The sequence below is a fragment of the Haliotis rufescens genome, unplaced genomic scaffold (genome assembly GCF_023055435.1).
Source record: "Haliotis rufescens isolate VD_foot unplaced genomic scaffold, xgHalRufe1.0.p SCAF_15, whole genome shotgun sequence".
Taxonomy (NCBI): Eukaryota; Metazoa; Mollusca; class Gastropoda; order Lepetellida; family Haliotidae; genus Haliotis; species Haliotis rufescens.
In genome coordinates, this window is record NW_025963835.1 from 1,708,193 (window position 1) to 1,728,915 (window position 20,723).

The 20,723-nt window shown below is 39.9% G+C and overlaps 1 protein-coding gene across 1 annotated transcript in view; it reads left to right on the forward strand.

The window, feature by feature from the left end:
• The first annotated feature begins 460 nt into the window (after positions 1 to 460).
• Positions 461 to 20,723, forward strand: part of LOC124114062 — a 172,096-nt gene continuing 151,833 nt past the window's right edge. Inside the window, exon 1 of the mRNA XM_046474600.2 lies at positions 461 to 539. The gene's annotated coding sequence lies outside the window, so the exon portion shown is untranslated. The remainder of the gene's footprint in view (positions 540 to 20,723) is intronic.

The window sequence follows — 20,723 nt, forward strand, 5'->3', positions numbered from 1 at the left end:
GCCCCTGCAGACTGTGTGAGTGGCGGGTGGTACAGTTAGGGCATGACATGCTTACCCTATTCGCGAACACCTTGTGTCATCACTGTTTTTCAGTGATCCATTCATATAATTTTCACCCCTATTTTTTCTTTTATGCAGAATGGAATCTGTTTCGGCGGATAATCGAGACTGGTTGTTCTTTGGCGTTGACGTTTTAAATTAACAGAGATCAAATGATTAAAACATTATACATGAAGAGATGACCCTGCGTATGACCCTCCAGTCATTGGATGGGTGTCGACACATCTGAGCCAGCTAGTTGAGGAGGATGGTACGGATACAGTACAGGAAGAAAGACAATACACCGGAACCAGATGTTATACAAGAACCAGGAAAAAGTCACTCATGGATATGAATCATTGTTACAGCCTTGAACTGCAACGGGAGCCACGATACCACTAATGCACGGAGCTTATCTGTGATGATTGATGGAAGTGTGGGTTCTTGAAGGTCAGGAAGCAGATAGCTGTTGCTGTCATCTTTACATCACATCATCACAGGTATGTCTTATTTCGTTAGATGTTTAAAACATTATTTTGGAATTTAGTTGTTATGTCTGTACAAACCATGCGGCTGATGCGTGTAGCCCATGGACCACCTTGTTACTGGTTAGAACAGGTCTTCGGCAACCCATGCTTGCGTAGAAGGCGACTATGCTTGCCGTAAGAGGCGACTAACGGGATCGTGTGGTCAGGCTCGCTGACTTGGTTGATGCATATCATCATATTCCAATTTCATGGATCGATGCTCATGATAAATCACTGGATTTTCTGGTCTAGACTTGATTATTTACAGACTGCCGTCATATAGCTGGGATATTGGTGAGTGCGGCGTTAAACAACAAACAAACAGTGGTCCTTGAGAATATTTGTTTCAACACATGACATGTTATGTTTTTGTTTCAAACTTTTACTTAATCATATTCATACCCATGCATTGTTTTGATTTTTGCTGAAGAAGTAGATAGTTTTTATCATGCATGCTGCAAGAATATGTTCTGTTAGACTATGTTATTTCGATATATTTCAGTTTATTTGGAGCAGAATAAGTGGGCGTGGTCAACCATTAATACTTGTAACAGAGCAGCAAATATGTTTATGTTTCATTAAGGAGGAAAAGAGGATTATCAGAAAGGGTTATAGTCTTTTACGAACCGTGATGTAATTATTAGTTTTGATGAGTGTTTGGTATTTACCTCTCAAAAGAGGTTAAATGACTATATCTAATGTGTCATGGCTGGTGGATATTGCAACACACAGACTTCAAGATGTTGGTGAACCGTAACATGTTTTGAAGTGTATATATTACTGGTTCAGTGTTTTAATGGGACTACGAGACGTTGTGTATGGGTGATAATACTTCCTTCGACGCCTGCCTTATTCTTGCGTTTATCCTGTGACGATTCACTGATGAATAGATCCTAAGTACATGGCTGTCGATTCGGTGACGAATAGGTCCCAAGTACATGGCTGTCGATTCGGTGACGAATAGGTCCAAAGTACATGGCTGTCGATTCGGTGACGAATAGGTCCCAAATACATGGCTGTCAATTCGGTGACGAATAGATCCCAAGTACATGGCTGTCAATTCGGTGACGAATAGGTCCCAAGTACATGGCTGTCGATTCGGTGTCGAATAGATCCCAAGTACATGGCTGTCGATTCGGTGACGAATAGGTCCCAAGTACATGGCTGTCGATTCGGTGACGAATAGGTCCTAAGTACATGGCTGTCGATTCGGTGTCGAATAGATCCCAAGTACATGGCTGTCGGTTCGGTGACGAATAGGTCCCAAGTACATGCGTGTCGGATCGGTTTTGAATAGGTCCTAAGTACATGGCTGTCGGTTCGGTGACGAATAGGTCCCAAGTACATGGCTGTCGATTCGGTGTCGAATAGGTCCCAAGTACATGGCTGTCAATTCGGTGACGAATAGGTCCCAAGTACATGGCTGTCGATACGGTGTTGAATAGGTCCCAAGTACATGGCTGTCAATTCGGTGACGAATAGGTCCCAAGTACATGGCTGTCGATTCGGTGTCGAACAGATCCCAAGTACATGGCTGTCGGTTCGGTGACGAATAGGTCCCAAGTACATGGCTGTCGATTCGGTGTCTAACAGATCCCAAGTACATGGCTGTCGGTTCGGTGACGAATAGGTCTCAAGTACATGGCTGTCGATACGGTGACGAATAGGTCCCAAGTACATGGCTGTCGATTCGGTGACGAATAGATCCCAAGTACATGGCTGTCGATACGGTGTCGAATAGGTCCCAAGTACATGGCCGTCGATTCGGTGACGAATAGATCCCAAGTACATGGCTGTCGATACGGTGTCGAATAGGTCCCAAGTACATGGCTGTCAATTCGGTGACGAATAGGTCCCAAGTACATGGCTGTCGATACGGTGTCGAATAGGTCCCAAGTACATGGCTGTCGATTCGGTGACGAATAGATCCCAAGTACATGGCTGTCGATACGGTGTCGAATAGGTCCCAAGTACATGGCTGTCAATTCGGTGACGAATAGGTCCCAAGTACATGGCTGTCGATACGGTGACGAATAGGTCCCAAGTACATGGCTGTCGGATCGGTGTCGAATAGGTCCCAAGTACATGGCTGTCGATACGGTGACGAATAGGTCCCAAGTACACGGCTGTCGGTACGGTGACGAATAGGTCCCAAGTACATGGCTGTCGGATCGGTGTCGAATAGGTCCCAAGTACATGGCTGTCGATTCGGTGACGAATAGGTCCCAAGTACATGGCTGTCGATACGGTGACGAATAGGTCCCAAGTACATGGCTGTCGTAAGAGCCGATTAAATGGGGATAGAGTGGTCATGCTGTGTGATCGCCTGAGTGTACGTCACCCTACTCGATGGCGTTGATAGATACTCAGGCTTTCAGTATCTAGTTTCATACTTTGCTATTTACATTCGGCAATGATAGCTAGAATATTGCTGACTGCGGCGTTAAACAACATTCACTCTCACCTATCCCTAATCGTTTACCTGATCAAGAGACAAGATGGAGACTTTTGCCCCAAACGCCTTCCTGTCAAACAGCTGGACCTAGCATTAAGATAAAGCTTTAAGTCAAAGCTGTTAATATGTAAATCTGTGTGTGTGTGTGTGGGGGGGGGGGGGGGGTGAGATGGGTTTAACGCCGCTTTGAACAGTATTCCAGTTATATCACGGCATGTTGTTAGCTTAATACGGTAGGAAAGACACCTGATGCAGGTTTCAGGCATCCACCACTTTGGCGCAATCCACAAGCATGGGTATGGTGCTGACAATCCTAAAAACATAATCGTGGCGAACCGGGATTGGAACACACAATCATAAGTTTCTGGCGGGGATGCAACTCTGCACGGGGAATGGCGACGTGTTAGACTGGGTCGCACGTGCACTTTAATCTCTGTGATCAACTTTTTAATTTTCTCTGTAATAGAGATATGTTACACATGCAACGTCCTCATTTGTGACCCTATCATCAACATGGAGTGACGTGTGGTGTACGTCGTGGCTTGCCGCATTCCTCTTACTTACCGTTGACACGCCGTGACAAGCTGAAATATAACAGAACAGCTCTCTCGTTTTCTCCCATTTTACCATACGTAGTAACAACTCGTTATTCCAGGCGCCGTTTGGATACTTCATCTTCTAGGCCTTCTTGTTTTAAAATATTAAATGGAAAAATTCTCCGAACCAGAGATTCGTCAATACGACCATTCGATAATTCGAACTAAATCACGAGGAACAGTTACCATTTGGTTTAGCGAGGTTTAACTTTACTGTCAACAATAAATCCCTTTCGGTTTCTCTCATTAATCACGCCTCGTTATGCCAGACGCCGGTTGCCCGGAAACTTCACTTTCTGGGCCATCTTGTTCCAAAATATTAAATGGAAAACTTCAACCGAACCAGAGATAAGTCAAAACGACCATTCGATAATCCGGACATCGCGTAGAACAGTTTTAATTTGATTTAACCAGGTTGTTTATTGTCTCCAGCAAATACATTAATGAAAATGGGTTCAGATTGCAGTGAGTGTAAGCAATGCCGCCTTCGTTCAGTATGTTGTTATCTCGCTTAATCACTACCCTATTAACAATTGTCATCCTATGACGTAATAATCCAGGGCTTAGTGACTTCATAGTGCCGCGGGTGACAAGGACGCATTAAAGCTATATATAACAACCACGACATTTCGCCATCATAAATTCTATGTGATCGTGTAGAATTATTAGTTATTGGTGGAACGATTGATCAAACAGTCTGAGGATAGGATGTCACCGATTTCGATATCGAGTTGCGTGTATTTGTCGCACAAGGATCCGATGATCTGTGGTTCGAATCCCATTTCGTAATGATTAATTAAGATCTTTGGTGTAGCATCACCGTCAAATGAATCCAACTCCTCGGATCTTATCCCTTCGTCTGAGGCCTCGTGGTCAATATCCCAAAGGCATTGTGGTAATTATTTCATAGTTTTGTAAACCCGTTCTTCATCAACCCATGTTTGCCTTAACAGGCGATTATGCTTGTAAGAGGCGACTGACGGGTTCGGGTGGTCAGGCTCGCTGACTTGGTTGATGCTTGTCATCGTATCCCAAATGCGTAATTCGATGCTCATGATGTCAATCACTGGATTTTCTGGTCTTGACTCGATTATTTACAGACCGCCGTCATATAGCTGTATTATTGCTGAGTGCGGCGTTAAACCACAAACTAACAAACAAATCAAAGTTTTGTATGCTGCTCTGCGACTCTTTTTTTGTAATAGTGATTCAAGCCTGTGCCTGTTTCCAGCGAGAAGGAACCGCCGATTAGTCAGATCGCCGGGACTTCATTGCACAAACACAATGTGTAAATCATGTACTAAAGCCTTTCGGACAACATACTTCCCCAATGTCAGGCAATGGTTGGGTTCGCGCATTGCTCATGCACGAATTATGGTTATTGTGACGTCCAAAGGTAATAATCGGTTTAATTTCATTGGCCAACTACATAGACACGCGTCACCACCACACCTCAGAGCGACAGAATGTAACCACTACATACTCCCTATTAACAAACATAATAAAATAAGCATGCAATTATATTTTTTGTTATTTGTAGATAACATGTTAAAAATACTGTTACAATTATTAATCCTTACATCATTTTTAATAACAACACAAATATTAATGAAAAGTAAATGCAGCTCTGTGTCCAGCGTTCAGCGTATCTGACATTACGCTAATTAAATGTGACGTCCAAAGTCAGCAAATCACGTTCTGAAAATCATACATGATTTTGTCGCATGGGTATCCTAATCACGTAATTCGAGATTCTGCAGCGTGTGTAATGACGATATTCAGACAGGATGCGACTACTGGAGACGTATTTCACATAATTAGAGATGTTGACTTAACAACCGCCATGTGTCTTGTTGCAGACGCACGTCACGACAGTAATCATTTTATTACAGTCGTTGCAGTAGATTTAACTCTTATTGGTGCAAAATAGCATTGTGACAATTTGGAGACATGTCCTTCTGATTGATGTGATATTAACATACACGATTTCCCGGTACAAATCTCTGTTATAGATAGGAAACCCTTGTGGCTGGTAATGGGTGTTGGCCTTTCGTATTGCAATTTATTGCAATAATAATCCATGTACTGCAGTACGTACCATGATAATACTGTGTGCGTTTCTTTAACGGTTATTTGTTGTGAACCTAAATACAAATGTGCCACATTTTGGACAACTGCGTAGTCGTGCCTTCGGGAATTGTTTTACTTCTTCGACCACAGGAATCATTCCTAATTTCTGAATTTCATAAATTTAGTTCGACTTGTCACATGTAAACTTTGCCAAGAAGATAAAATATGTATGATTTTGAATAACGCAATAAACCGGTATTTTCCAAACCTATTGTGAAACGTAGTCACATTAATCAGCACTTTTACCTTCAGAAAGGATCGCCAATGTTATCATCATGGAGAACGTGGATTTATTTCCAGAACAAATATAAAGCCAGTACGTTACATGAGGTAGAATCTTGCCAAAACTACACGTCAGTACCATCAACTCTTGGCTTAACTTCTTTGATAGGCATTAAGAAGTTGGAGTACTAAGTGAGGATAAGAATTTATAGATGAACAACTTCTTTATTACAATTAAGACCAACGTTTCGGTTCTAACACGGTTATCAAGCAAGTGATATACAGAGTGTGGTTGACAAGTATATATACAAGTAGGAAGTACTATATATATGGTTTCACCGTGTCAATGCAACACAAACCTGTGCTCTGATGTACATTTAGTACTATATATGGTTTCACTATGTCAATGTAACACAAACCTGAGCTTCTGCTGTACATGAAGTACCATATATATATGGTTTTACCATGTCAATGTAACATGAACCTGAGCTTCTGCTGTACATGAAGTACTATATATATGGTTTCACCGTGTCAATGCAACACAAACCTGTGCTCTGATGTACATTTAGTACTATATATGGTTTCACTATGTCAATGTAACATGAACCTGAGCTTCTGCTGTACATGAAGTACTATATATATGGTTTCACCGTGCCAATGCAACACAAACCTGTGCTCTGATGTACATTTAGTACTATATACGGTTTCACCATGTCAATGTAACACAAACCTGAGCATCTGCTGTACATGAAGTACCATATATATATGGTTTCACCATGTCGATGTGACACAAACCTGAGCTTCTGTTGTACATGAAGTACCATATATATATGGTTTCACCATGTCAATGTAACACAAACCTGTGCTCGGCTGTACATGAAGTACCATATATATATATAAACATGTATTTGGTCTCACCATGTCAATGTAACACAAACCTGTGCTCTGTTGTACATGAAGAACTATATATATATATGGTTTCACCGTGTCAATGTAACACAAACCTGTGCTCTGCTGTACATGAAGAACTATATATATGGTTTCACCATGTCAATGAAACACAAACCTGTGTTCTGCTGTACATGAAGTACTATATACATGTATATGGTTTCACTGTGTCAATGTAACACAAACCTGTGCTCTGTTGTACATGAAGTACTATGTAAATATATATATATATATATATATATATATATATATATATATATATATATATATATATGGATTCACCGTGTCAATGTAACACAAACCTGTGCTCCGATGAACATGAAGAACTATATATATGGTTTCACCATGTCAATGTAACACAAACCTGTGCTCGGCTGTAATGAAGAAATATATATATGGTTACACTATCACAATGTAACACAAACCTGTGCTCTGTTGTACATGAAGAACTATATATATATATGTTGTTTCACCGTGTCAATGTCACACAAACCTGTGCTCTGCTGTACATGAAGATCTATATATATATATGGTTTCACTGTGTCAATGTAACACAAACCTGTGCTCTGCTGTACATGAAGAACTATATATATATGGTTTCACCATGTCAATGTAACACAAACCTGTGCTCTGCTGTACATGAAGAACTATATATATATGGTTTCACCGTGTCAATGTAACACAAACCTGTGCTCTGTTGTACATGAAGAACTATATATATATGGTTTCACAATGTCAATGTAACACAACCCTGTGCTCTGCTGAACATGAAGAACTATATATATATGGTTTCGCCATATCAATGTAACACAAACCTGTGATCTGCTGTACATGAAGAACTATATATATATATGGTTTCACCGTGTCAATGTAACACAAACCTGTGCTCTGCTGTACATGAAGAACTATATACATATGGTTTCACCATGTCAATGTAACACAATCCTGTGCTCTGCTGAACATGAAAAACTATATATATGGTTTCACTATGTCAATGTAACACAAACCTGTGATCTGTTGTACATGAAGAACTATATATATATGGTTTCACCGTGTCAATGTAACACAAACCTGTGCTCTGCTGTACATGAAGAACTATATATACATGGTTTCACCATCAAAATGTAACACAACCCTGTGCTCTGCTGAACATGAACAACTATATAAATGGTTACACCGTTTCAATGTAACACAAACCTTTGCTCTGCTGTACATGAAGAACTATATATATGGTTTCACCATATCTATGTAACACAAACCTGTGCTCTGTTGTACATGAAGAACTATATATTTATGATTTCACCGTGTCAATGTAACACAAACCTGTGCTCTGCTGTACATGAAGAACTATATATATGGTTTCACTGTGTCAATGTAACACAAACCTGTGCTCGGCTGTACATGAAGTACTATAAATATATGGTTTCACCATCACTATGTAACACAACCCTGTGCTCTGTTGTACATGAAGTACTATATATATATATAGTTTCATCATGTCACAACCTGTGCTCTGTTGCACATGAAGTACTATATATATATGGTTTCACCCTGTCAATGTAACACAAACCTGTGCTCGGCTGTACATGAAGTACTATAAATATATGGTTTCACCATGTCAATGTTACAACCCTGTGCTCTATTGTACATGAAGTACTATATATATATATGGTTTCACCATGTCAATGTAACACAAACCTGTGCCTGTTGTACATGAAGTATTAGATATATATATGGTTTCACCGTGTCAATGTAACACAACCCGGTGCGCTGTTGTACATGAAGAACTATATATATATATATGGTGCCACCGTGTCAATGTAACACAAACCTGTGCTCTGCTGAACATGAAGTACCATATATATATGGTTTCACCATCACAATGTAACACAACCCTGTGCGCTGTTGTACATGAAGTACTATATATATGGTTTCACCGTGTCAATGTAACACAAACCTGTGCTCTGCTGAACATGAAGTACCATATATATATGGTTTCACCATCACAATGTAACACAACCCTGTGCGCTGTTGTACATGAAGTACTATATATATGGTTTCACCGTGTCAATGTAGCACAAACCTGTGCTCTGCTGTACATGAAGTACTATAAATATATAGTTTCACCTTGTCAATGTAACACAAACCTGTGCTCTGATGTACATGAAGAACTATATATATGGTTTCACTATGTCAATGTAACACAAACCTGTGCTCTGATGTATATGAAGTACTATTTACATGTATACGGTTTCACCATCACAATGTAACACAAACCTGTCCTCTGTTGTACATGAAGTATTATATATATATGGTTTCATCATGTCAATGTAACACAAACCTGTGCTCTGCTGAACATGAAGAACTATATTTATGGTTACACAATCACAATGTAACACAAACCTGTGCTCTGTTGTACATGAAGTACTATATTTATGGTTTCACCGTGTCAATGTAACACAAACCTGTGCTCTGCTGTACATGAAGTACTATATATATATGGTTTCACCATGTCAATGTAACACAAACCTGTGCTCTGCTGTACATGAAGAACTATATATTTGGTTTCACCATGTCACAACCTGTGCTCTGTTGTACATGAAGTACTATATATATATGGTTTCACCGTGTCAATGTAACAGAAACCTGTGCTCTGCTGTACATGAAGTGCTATAAATATATGGTTACACAATCACAATGTAACACAAACCTGTGCTCTGTTGTACATGAAGTACTATATATATGGTTTCACCGTGTCAGTGTAACACAAACCTGTGCTCTGCTGTACATGAAGTACTATATATATGGTTTCACCATTTCAATGTAACACAAACCTGTGCTCTGCTGTACATGAGGAACTATATATATATGGTTTCACCATGTCAATGTAACACAAACCTGTGCTCTGCTGTACATTCAGAACTATATATATATGATTTCACCATGTCAATGTAACACAAACCTGTGCTCTGCTATACATGAAGAACTATATGTATGGTTTAACCATGTCAATGTAACACAAACCTGTGCTCTGATGTACATGAAGTACTATATATATATATATGGTTTCACCATGTCAATGTAACACAGCCCTGTGCTCTGCTGAACATGAAGAACTACATATATCGTTTCACCATGTCAATGTAACACAAACCTGTGCCCTGTTGTACATGAAGAACTATATATATATATATGTTTTCACCGTGTCAATGTAACACAAACCTGTGCTCTGCTGTACATGAAGAACTATATATATGGTTACACAATCACAATGTAACAGAATCCTGTGCTCTGCTGTACATGAAGAACTATACATATGGTTTCACCATGTCAATGTAACACAAACCTGTGCTCTGCTGTACATTCAGAACTATATATATATATGATTTCACCATGTCAATGTAACACAAACCTGTGCTCTGCTATACATGAAGAACTATATGTATGGTTTAACCATGTCAATGTAACACAAACCTGTGCTCTGATGTACATTTAGTACTATATATATATATGGTTTCACCATGTCAATGTAACACAGCCCTGTGCTCTGCTGAACATGAAGAACTACATATATCGTTTAACCATGTCAATGTAACACAAACCTGTGCTCTGTTGTACATGAAGAACTATATATATATATGGTTTCACCGTGTCAATGTAACACAAACCTGTGCTCTGCTGTACATGAAGAACTATATATATATGGTTTCACCATGTCAAATCTTATACAAACCTGTGCTCTGGTGTACATGAAGAACTATATATATGGTTTCACCATGTCAATGTAACACGAACCTGTGCTCTGCTGTACATGAAGAACTATATATATATGGTTTCACTGTGTCAATGTAACACAAACCTGTGCTCTGCTGTACATGAAGAGCTATATATATATGGTTTCACCGTGTCAATGTAACACAAACCTGTGCTCTGCTGTACATGAAGAGCTATATATATATATGGTTTCACCATGTCAATGTAACACAACCCTGTGCTCTGCTGTACATGAAGTACTATATATATGGTTTTACCATCACAATGTAAAACAACCCTGTGCTCTGCTGAACATGAAGTACTATATATATGGTTTTACCGTGTCAATGTAACACAAACCTGTGCTTCTGCCGTACATGAAGTACTATATATATGGTTTTACTGTGGCAATTTAATACAAAAACTGCATCTACTTTGCATGAAGTACAATATCTATGGTTTTACCATGTCATGTAATACAAAACTGTGCATCTGCTGGACGTGAAGTACATATATCTGGTCTTACCATGGTAATCCATACAAAACTCCATGATGCACGACACATATTTATCTGTTTGCTCTGTTAATACTATGATCTTTTTAAGTGGGAATTTGAAAAAGAGCGTAGCATGTTTTCGTAAGCTGTGATTTAAGTTATTTTTAATGGGAGAGGAACAAGGTCTCAAACTTGAGTTTTATTCATGTTTTCAATAACCCATCTAAAATAGAAATAAAGGAGACCAGTGGGACCCCCTCATCTGTTTCATATTTAGATATATGCATAAAGATTCAAAGTGAGAAAACGCTCTCCACAAGACTCTATTAAAAGAGAGATGACTTCAACTTTCCAATAGTTAACTTTTCTTTCGTTTCGAGAAATATTCCAACAGCTCCAGGCTTTGGTGTTTCACATCTTTTGAGATACAATCGAGCATGCTCTTTCAACCAAGATTTCAAAGAGCGTCATACGACTCTTGTTCAGAAGTTGTTTGATGAAGGTTACAACATTCAAGGCCTCAGTAAAGCTTTCAAAACGTTTTTTGTCAGACATGTGGAGGACTTTTCCAAATTGGATGGTCAAAGACAAAAATGATGTCCGATGCTATTCCCTATTTTGACTTGCACCATATGTTCCCATATATTTTCGGTGATAGTGATTCAGAAACACATGCACATGATATAGTCTAAATTGTACAACGGACTCTGCGTGATGCAGAGGTTTCTTAAAATATGTAAACCCACCCAGAACGTTTCGGAGAATGTAAAGACTCCCCAACACTGCAGCCTTCTGCATTATCCAGATTGTCCGAAGGGCTGTATTCTGGTAGCAAACCCGGGTACTCTCCCAATGTCAGTCAACAGGTTGGGGGGACACCAAACCTAAGGCACCGAGGACAATGGGGAGTCGGACAACTTGGTACTTGGTATGCAAGCGTGACATTTCGAAAGCGAGGTCTGCATATTTGCCATGTTTTTCCTCAATCTTGTCACATTACTGACAAAGGGGACAGAAAATTCAATGATATAATGATTTCATTGGATTTATCAAAAAAGACAAGATCAGGTGTGTTGTCTTGGACTGTATATGGGGCTATTCCAAAGAATTTTGTATTTATCATTTTCCATGACGCCCTCTACGTATACATATTCCGAGTCGTACCATGGATGGACCTCTGTGTCAAAACCACAAGCATGGCGAAGATGGTAATAAAATGATCGAGCCACTCCATCATGTTGCTTAAGATACTGTGTTTGTGCCAAAGATGGGCATCCACTGACAATGTGGTGGTCAGTCTCATTAAATTCATTAGATAATCTACATTTCATTTTAACATTTTGATGCAAAATCACACATTGACGGTTTCGACTGGGAAGTGGCTGGTCCTGAGCAGCAAACAGAAAGCCTTCTGTTTCATTTTTCAGGCCAGCCGACCTCATCCAAACAAAGGACTCTGCAGGGTTGCTGAACTGAGTCTGGGCCGAATTGACATGGCACTTCATTTGGTAGACACTAATTTCTGTACCGTCCAGCAGTACAGAACCATCTACAAAATCAACACTGACATTGAGATTATGTCCCACATCCTTGACTCATTATTATTATTATTATTATTAGTAGTAGTAGTAGTAGTAGTATTTGCAGTCTAAAACGTCATGATGGAACGAACCATCAGATATATGTGCTGTTATGGTTGAGCTTTATAGTTTTTAACTGTCCAGAATGTACTTGTAGCATAACGAGTCAATGTTAGCATCCTGTGACTCTTTCGCGTTATTTACAGAAAAATCAGTGATTTACAAACGAAACTGCAATTTTTTTTGTCACGGTTGTGAAAAATCCTTTATTCACCACTTGGCACTTTGAACCATCATTGCAACCATCTAAAACGTGGCCAACTCGAACTTCATTAACCACATATCGTTTACGGCGTAACCTCACAAGGCCATCGAGTTAGGAAGCTTTCGTTAGTACATTTTATAGACCAAGACGTCAGTCAGAAAGCTGCTTCAAAATATTTGTCCCTGAACTTCTTATGAACACATCAACCTTGTGGTTTCTTTTATCATCTCTGACAACTTCTAACACCATCTTTACCTTCTGTGTATCAAATATTGTGAACCATCAAACATATGTCTGCAGGGGCCAGTTACGCAGATGATAATTGTTACACGAATACTCAGGTATTACATGTAGTTACTTGTGAACATGACGTTCCGATCGAAACAATATTAGGCAAACGTACTTCAATTGTGGTCTTACTATTCGTGCTTAGAGCTCGTTTAGTTGCAGATATGCCGAACTGCCTCCTGTTTGTTTCCCCAATTCAAAGGATACGTTATTAAGCTGGTTTTTATGCCCCTTTGAACAAACACGACCCGTAAGCACGACACGGCGATGCTCACAGGATTATCGTGGGGCTAAGTTTTGCGCTCACGACCAGTAAATTGTTAAGCTGCAAACACCAAACGTTGTTTCAGTATTTTCAAATACACGGTAACTTGTTTTAATCAGACAAAAATTCTTGTAATCATTGCGTGAGATATATCTGTGTCATGAACTTCTTTAATGTCAGTGCTGTGAGTACGAGAGATACTGCTGAGTGACCTTCTTGGTTCATGTGAAACGTCTGCATGAAAGCACAGCCGTAAACATTATTTAGGAATTTACTTGCTCTTTGCGTGAGTTCATTTATGACACTACATAAAATGATGGTCTAACTGTATGACGTAGACGTTGAAATATGTTGCCCTCATTCTATAAAGGTTCATGCTCCAATGAACTGTCACTAGGTCAAAGTCAGTTCTTATAATTTTCACATAATGCTATTGATGGGGTGGGGTGGGGTGGGAGTGGGGGGTGTGGGGTGGGGGGGGCGGGGGGGTGGGGGGCGTCGAAGGATGTTTACATTCACTTTCATTTGCTACGTTTGGCCTCATAGTAGTACTGACAATCATACAACGACCAGTAATAGAAAAGACTTAATTCCCTCAAGAAGACAGATGTGGGCTCAAATAACATCATTTGCAGTTTGGTTTCGGCAAATAGATTTGATTAATGTCGACATTAGATGAACAGTGCCTCTTACGAGTATCCTCAGTTCGTCAGTTACAGTGCTAATGTGTCGTAATACATTACATCAAGTACAGGACGTGAAATGGCTGACACAGTAAACGTGTCGGGGGAGTTTCGAAGTTATCAAAATATTGTTAGCGTTACGGGCTGGTTCTTATCCAGTCGTAGGCATCGACCTATCTCATCCCAGACATGTTCTATGGGAGAAAGGTGTGGAGAAACAACGAGCCATGGCAGTACAGCAAGGTCACGCTGGCTCAAAGAGTATGTTACAAGACGTGCAACATGTCCGAGGGCATTTTCCTGCTGCAATGTGATGTTACGTCCCTGCATTTGCACAAAAGGTCGCACATGATCTCGAGCGATGTCTTCCCGGTGGCGTTCGCCATTCAAACTGACATGACCAATGATGAGTTGTGTTCGTCCATGAGTTGTGATGCCAGATGCTGTCACACCACGCTAGGCGTCCCTGACGGTGTTGTGGTGGCAAAATGGGGCGTATCGCTGGACGTAGGGCCGGATGTTGTGCTCAGTCGATCGGTTCTGCCACTAATTGGCCTCAACCAAGGAATTGTTCCTGTTATTAATGTCGCAGTTTTCGAATCCGCAGATGCACCAACCGAATATGGTTGTCTTGTTGACGTGATTTCACACGTGGACGAAAGGCCAATTGCATTGATTAATAATTATGTTTTGACACTTGCTTTATTTAATTTCAGAATACATTTATATTCATGAAGCAAAGTTACTTTCTTTGGTTAATACATCACTGGTTTTACACACTGAGTTTGCCCATGATCCGTGAATAATTACGAGGCCGTGGCTTGATTCGTTAGTAAAAAATAGCGACTACAAGCGTCCGTATGTATTCGCAGGTGGTTGAAAAACAAAAAAACAGGGAAGAATTTACGATGGAAAAGGTAAAAAAAACCTTACTTATAGCAAAGTGATGTTGTTGACTTGTCTTTGCATGTGTCTGTGACGGGTGTCACGGTGGGGCAGGATACGCTCACCTTTTTGCGAAAACACCTGGTAGCATCACAACTTGATAGTGATTCACACACCCATGCTCATTATACAGAGTTGGCAGAGTTTTCTTAAAATATGGAAAGGGTTTTGTCTTTCATTTCCACCATCAAGCTGACACGCCGTGATATGTCTGAAATACTGTTCAAGCGGCGGGGTTCATCCTCACTCACTATTTAGGCTCATGGTATGAGCAGTGTCTGGCTTCTTCTTTAAATGGGAGGGGCGGTCGGGTAGCCTAGTGGTTAAAGCGTTCGCTCGTCACGCCGAAGACCCGGGTTCGATTCCCGACATGGGTACAATGTGTGAAGCCCATTTCTGGTGTCCCCCGCCGTGATATTGCTGGAATATTGCTAAAAGCGGCGTAAAACCATACTCACTCACTCACTCTTTAAATGGGATGCTTATTTATAGCAAAGTGATGTTGTTATCCTGGCGCAGTAGAACTGTACCCAGCTTAAGTCCACGAGCACAGTATGTCACTAAACACTCGGGGCATTTAGTATTCGTTTCCACACGAATGCCCTCATTGATGGACATGAGTTCATATCTACCTTTATGTCAACACATTAGCCTGGAGCAACGTATGCGTGAACACACGCAAGGCACTGTTGATATTCAGGTCACGTTACGATATGCATGACCTTTGATCTATCATAATTTGTTCATGTAGCTGGCACGTTGGTTTTATCACTTGTATGTAATTTTAAGTACTTTATCCGGGGCTGTTAATAAAATTCAGAAACAATACTCCAAAGTAGATCGACAAGGAGACTCTCAAAGCAGCATTGCTTTTGTTATTGGATACATCATACTGATAACACTCTTTAAAGATGACACTAATAGTATGCTTTGCGTGTTTAATTTTTATTTTTAGTCCAACCACAGATTTAAATCCGTTAAAAGGGTCAAAAAACGTGGTCAAGATGTTTTTACTGCCTGGTGGTCTTTGTACAACTGAGATATTGTCTTTATCTAAAGTACCTGGCAAAAGAAAATATACACCCAAGTTTGATGGTGGCTGAAAATATAACAAACAAGAAATTGTTATTCGATGGTGATGTATTTGAAAGGGGTGCCTCAGTTATGTTTTCGACCTTAAGTTTGAAGTTTTTCCGCCTCGTAACCTTTTGATTTTTTAGGCATACCCAATTATTGGACTCAGACATTATTCTTTAAGGAAGAGAATCTTTCGGAGTATATGCTTACTCCTTCATCAGATCATTCGCCTGATGAAGGAGTAAGCATAAACGAAACGTTGTGTTCCTCATAATAAAGAAGTTGACATCCATATATTCTCTTCCTTATTTGTATCACTTCTAAATGCCTTTCAAAGACCTATATTTTCTTTTACACAGCAAATTAATTAGGGTAACCTTTAACAGTTTTTGTTATAAATATCATACAATATGAGATAACAGACAACTGAAGGGATGTTTGAACCGCTTCAACTGTGCTGGGATGAGCCTTGTCCACATTAAGTCAACATTATACACAGTTTGTTTTGGTTGGTTTGGTAGTAAATGACAGGGAAAACAGTTAAATATAAAACGTTACCGCCAGAATAACCAGTCTCGATCGATTACCCACCGAAACATTGGGCGTAATAGGAAAAATAATAGTAAATTTTACATGAACAGATCGCTAAAAATCAGCGATGATTTCAGGTGTTCGCGAAAGAATGTTCTAACTCTATGAAGGTTTGAATTTGGGTCGGATTTGCCCAGGTGTTTTTCGGAAATCTCTTTGAGGTTTGTGTCAACTTGGTCACGCTGTAATGAAGTATTGCTCTTAACGTGCTTGGGCTATTCAAATTGCTTTGTGCTGACTGACAATATGTCAGTTACGTGTATGAGAGTTATAAATAAGTGTGTAATATGGCGGTCAATGCAATTACCAATACAAGATCATATTCACAAAGGGATTTGCACTGCACATGTATTGTTTCATTTTCTTTTGAATTAATAGGAAATCTCTTTACGAACGTGAGCTTGTATACATAACACTCACACCTATCATGATATCTCTGCCCACCAACTGTTACGTAACAATTTCAGTGTTTACTTGGTTCATAGCATGCCCATCTTCCCGAGGCAAGGGAGTAAACTGACTGTAAAAGCCAAATTTCCACCCTTGCCGAACTAGGCTGGGATTATGGAGTTATATTTTGGTTGGACTAACGAGTATATGCACAGTCCAATCAAAATTGCGCAACGAAATCGAAATCCGGTTCGTAAACAACTTGGATTTCACGTGCAGATTTCGGTCGACTGGAAGATTTGTAAAGCATGCGTACCGTCAACTGGGCGTCGACAAATATTTTGCAAATATTTTCATATCTTTAATCAAGGTGGTCAATTAATTTGATGCACTTTGCAGGGTAAGACCCGTTTTATTACAATCCTTAATCATCTGTCAGGTCATCTTGACTGGGCACCGCCATTTTATTTGAAGCAAATGCAAGTGATATGAGAGATGGAATCTGATTGGTCAATAGGAGGGACACAGAAGAAACATAACTTGTAATAGCCACTGGTGGCGCTACGTTCGTCCCTGGAAATTCTAGTCTAGTTCGGGTGGAAACTAGACTTTTATAGTCAGTCAACGCCCTTGCCTCGGCAAGATGTTCTTGGTTCGTTTTCTATCAACTCTCCTAATCCATAACCGATCACCCCAAGCACTGGGAAGAATTCATGTTGGAACTGGTCCCTTACACATGACTATTACTACCCAATCTGGCAGCCCTGACCCTTATATGTTCAAGGTATTCTGACTTGCTCCTTACTTCGAAAACAATGTATACCTAACTTATGTTAAGCTGCGCCCAAACGAACTTATTGCAGAAGGATCTGGTGCACAGAATTTTGCCAAACATACTTGGTTTTTAACAGGTAGAGAGGGTGTACGCATGTTGTGCACGTGCATGTCATGATGATGAAATTTACTACACTCACGTGGGCGCACGTGTTGCTCATACGACTGTTAAGAGATCGGTGTGACAAGAACTAATTGTTAGCCGAGACAGGACATGCACATATCCATCGTACTACTTGTCTCTGACCACCCGGTACCCCTATCTTGGAACGCGCCAGTGGGCGGACCTCACACATAGTCATACAGGGTGTCAGGTCACAACTCAACGTTTCGTGGCTTACCTGTAGGTAGTTACAATTGGACATGGACAAGTTCATCCTTTCCTTGGGTCATCTACGATAGCTTTCAGACAAATCCTAAATAAAAGCGACAAACCTGCTCCAATGACCATACAAAATCTCTGATGAAATAAAGTCCATTGAACGATTGATTGTTCCATAAGCGCGTGTTTATGAATCACCATCAAATAATGACACAGCATTGTAACATCTGCTTACACATCTACAAAGGTATATTTCATGACTAGTCATGATATACACCGTCACAACTACTTGTTTGTGGCAACCCGCCCTGAAATGGCTTTTCATTCGTCACGGCAAATGTTATTAACATAATATCTCTCTTTCGCTCTTTCTATGGCTGAAATAATGCCGATGCGACGTTAAATATTATCTCACTCACTCTTTCAAATATAAAACGTCAACGCCAGAAAATAATCAGTCTCGATTTGCCACCGAAACAGATTCCATTGGGAACAAAATTCCAAATAGTTGTGAAAATGATATGCTTAGGTCCTTGAAAATCAGTGAAGACACCAGGTGTTAGCGAAAAGGGATGCGTCGTACGTTTTCTGCGATGATGTTTTACACGAACAATGTGTGTCAAAATTAAGTTCCATACTCAACTGTCAAATGCTGTTGTTTATAAATATACAGTGGAAGTTAACTTACTTCCAACAGTAATTAACAAGAAAACGTACATCTGTATGGACAACAACTTCAGGTTTACTGCATATAGCAGCGTTTCGATGTAGATTCTGACACTGTCATCAATCTAGAAATTGTTGTCCTTAAAGTTGTACGTTTTCTTACTCACTCGCCAACTTCTAGAATGCGAATAAAACAGTAAAGTAATTAACAAATTATGAATGAGTGACTGGAAATTTAATTAAATGTGAGAATTCAATTCTTCTGTTCTTGGCTCACACACAGAGCGAGTGAACAACTCTCATGTTATTGCAAAATACCAGATGCACACAATATCCACATTACTACACTCTACAACTTTACAAATGTGATTGTGTCAGTGTCAGGCGTGAATGTCCCGCATACACAGCAGGCATCGTCAGCAAACACAGCAATATTCCAGCTACATAATTTTCAATTAAGCCTTGAAAATGGGACCCCTCACCTAGTTACCTCTGTGCCGTTATATAGTTTCTGTTATTACGGGCCTTTGGGCATTATTCAGGTCATTAATACTGTAATTTGATCTATAATGGCCTCAAACTACCGTACGTGTCTGATAGAACATAAAGGACTATCTTGGCAACATACGAACGAAAAGTAATTCTCGTAAGAGATGACCCGAAAACATTTCCACGTTTTTCTTACCGGTTGGCACCGGATGATGATAGTCACGTGACATATTATTGCCAAACATGGTTAACGAAGCAGACGATGGATGGCGACTGTGATTTTCAACAATTTTAGATAGTATTCAATATTAATGGTAAACATTTCTAAAGTATATCTTAACAACGTATTAGTAACTAAATAGTATAAATACCTTCCTGGTTTCCATTTGAGACGATATTTATCCGAGTTTCAAAGTGACCTGCTGACAAAAAACATCATCCTGTGACCTCTGACACTGCACGCGCTCTGAGACACTATAAACGACTCGAGAAATACGGTCCCCGAGTTCGGGTAACGGTGGGGGACATATATTCTATTGTTTTTCTGATGGAAAATGTAAACTTCTATAAATGTTTGTAAAATTTAATGCTGTTTATCTGTTTATATATCTATTGCTATCAAATTTGGTCACGTGGCGGGTTAGCCATCAGGCTACCGTCACGTGACCTAATTATTTTCGTCTGCTTCATGTTGGGACCATTTCCGGAAGCTTAAGTAAGTCAAAACATTTGCACGCAGCCGTCAACAAATAATTTTAGAAAAGGCCAAATTTGCTATAAAGAACACTTGGAATATGGAATTTACTTCATTAGAAGCACATCAAACACATTTATTCAACAGCGAGGAACCACTGACAACATACATTTCCAACTGTACGTGTTAACAGAGACCATATAATAGATTATATGGTCTCTGGTGTTAACAGATTAATATAGCTTTTGTGGTATAAAGTTCCGACTATAATGCATGCATGTTCATATAGAGGCATGTATTCATTAATGAATCTGTAGCTTTGATGGTTGTTTTTCGTTGGAAACAGAATGTCTTTTTCCTTTTGTCGCTGTTGACGGTGCCAACACCGGGGTGTTTGTAGGCTGGATGCCAAACCCAGTGGTATTCCGGATGGTGCCAGTGTGGTACGCTTGATGCCATGGAATGGCC